Source organism: Tarenaya hassleriana, unplaced genomic scaffold (genome assembly GCF_000463585.1).
Source record: "Tarenaya hassleriana unplaced genomic scaffold, ASM46358v1 Cleome1, whole genome shotgun sequence".
NCBI classification, from domain to species: domain Eukaryota; kingdom Viridiplantae; phylum Streptophyta; class Magnoliopsida; order Brassicales; family Cleomaceae; genus Tarenaya; species Tarenaya hassleriana.
The window spans coordinates 11,717,792-11,718,273 of NW_010960187.1; positions in this window are offsets into that span (position 1 = coordinate 11,717,792).

A 482-nucleotide genomic window follows, 5' to 3' on the forward strand; every position below is an offset into this window, starting at 1 on the left:
GAAGATCTAGAAGAAAACGACACTCGATTTGACTGAGAAACGAGGAAGTTATGAGCAAACGAAAATTGAGTAGAACTTGGAAATTCGGAATTCACAAGTTATGCGAGGTACGGACGTTTTGAGTTGTACCTCATCTTGTAAATATGAGTTTCCAACAATCTATTGATTGGACATGAAAGAGGACGTTCCAAGGAAGGGGTAGAAACAAACGGTGCGCGATTCGGGTAAGAAACGAGTGAGAACGGAGCAATCGAAGGCAGTTGGGACGGACCAGAAATGCAGAACGTTATTATATGTGTGATGCACGTTATATGATAATGCATGTTACTATTGCTGCATGTGATTGGAATCATCGTTCTAACACCGTTCTCAGGTTTACCGGGTTCAACCCGGGCTACTCACTAAGCAGTTGTGCTTAGCCCTCGTGGTTTATATTTTTCAGATCACGAGGATTACGCCTAGTGCATCCGGCAGACGACGAC